The sequence below is a fragment of the Chrysochloris asiatica genome, unplaced genomic scaffold (genome assembly GCF_000296735.1).
Source record: "Chrysochloris asiatica unplaced genomic scaffold, ChrAsi1.0 scaffold00306, whole genome shotgun sequence".
In the NCBI taxonomy this organism is placed as follows: Eukaryota; Metazoa; Chordata; class Mammalia; order Afrosoricida; family Chrysochloridae; genus Chrysochloris; species Chrysochloris asiatica.
The window spans coordinates 91781-93405 of NW_006408824.1; the positions used below are offsets into that span (position 1 = coordinate 91781).

Here is a 1625-nt window from a genome sequence, read left to right on the forward strand (position 1 = left end):
TTTCTCAGCAGAAAACATGCAGACAAGAAGGCAATGGGGAGACATATACAAAACTCTGAAAGGAAAAAACTGCCAACCAAGAATCATACACCCCACAAAGCTGTTCCTCAAATTTAATGGTGAAATTAGAACATTTCTGCATAAACAGAAATTAGAAGACTTTGTTAAAGCCAATCCAACTCTAAAATATACTAAAAGGAGTCCTTTGAACTAAGAACCAATAAGCGTGCAAGCCTCGGTGGTCCAGAACTGGTCTTGGAACAGTGGCAGTGCCTGAGGCAGCTTCCCATCCTGCCCCATGGAGCCCTTCCCCACCCCCACCACCACCCACCACCGAGATGCGGGAGCAGCTGGGCACCAGCAGCTTTGGGCACCTTTGTCTGTATCAGCATTGGGAACTTGATTACAAAATAGCAATTAAGTCTTGTCGCCTAGAGCTACGTACCAAAAACAGAGATCGGTGATGCCACGAAATCCAAATCATGAAGTTGGGTCATACCAATGTTGTAAAAGCTTGTGATGTTCCTGAGGAACTGAATACTTTTATTAATGATGTGCCTCTTCTAGCAATGGAGTACTATTCTGAAGGAGGTCTTCAGAAGCTACTTAACAAACTGGAAAATTGCTGTGGACTTAAAGAAAGCCAGATACTTTCTTTACTTAGTGATATAGAATCTGAGATTCAATATTTGCATGGAAACAAAATTATACCTTGTGACCTAAAACCTGAAAACATAATTCTTCAGGATGTTGGTGGGAAGATAATTACATAAGATAATTGATCTGAGGTATGCCAAAGATGTTGATTAAGAAAGTTTATGTACATCTTTTGTGGGAACACTGCAGTATCTGGCCCCAGAGCTCTTTGATAATAAGCCTTATACAGCCACTGTTGATTATTGGAGCTTTAGTACCATGGTGTTTGAATATATTGCTGGATATAGGCCTTTTTTACATCATCTGCAGCATTTGTCTGGCATGCAAAGATTAAGAAGGATTCAACGTATATATTTGCATCTGAAGGGATGACAGAAGTCTAGTTCAGTAGCCATTTACCTCAGCAAATAGCCTTTGTAGTTTAATAGTAGAGCCATGGGAAACTGGCTACAGTTGATGCTGAATTGGGATCCTCATCAGAGAGGAGGACCTATTGATCTTGTTTCAAAGCAACCAAGATGCTTTGTACTAATGGATCACATTCTGATTTTGAAGATAGTGCACATCTTAAATATGATTTCTGCAAAGATAATTTCTTTTTTGTTAACTCCTGATGAAAATCTCCATTCACTACAGTCTTGTGTTGAGCATGAAACTGGAATAAATACTGGTTCTCAAGAATTGCTTTCAGAGATGGGAATTTCTCTAGACCCTCAGAAGCCAGTCTCTCAGTGTGTTCTAGATGAAGTTACAGGCTGTGATAGCTATATGGTTTATTTGTTTGATAAAAGTAAAACTGTAAGAACAAACAAGATGGCAGATCAGGTGGACGTATAGCAGAGAGCTCCGTCAACAACAACACAGAATACCTGACCAAGCAGGCTCAGGGGATGGTCCCAGAACTCTGAACCACATATAAAGGAATACTTAGAAGGTTGGAAGGCTCACAGCTGGGGGAATTTGTGGCA

At 40.4% G+C, this 1625-nt stretch overlaps 1 pseudogene; it reads left to right on the forward strand.

Moving 5' to 3' along the window:
- Positions 1 to 338: 338 nt before the first annotated feature.
- The window catches only part of LOC102812754, a 5549-nt pseudogene continuing 4262 nt past the window's right edge, over positions 339 to 1625 (forward strand).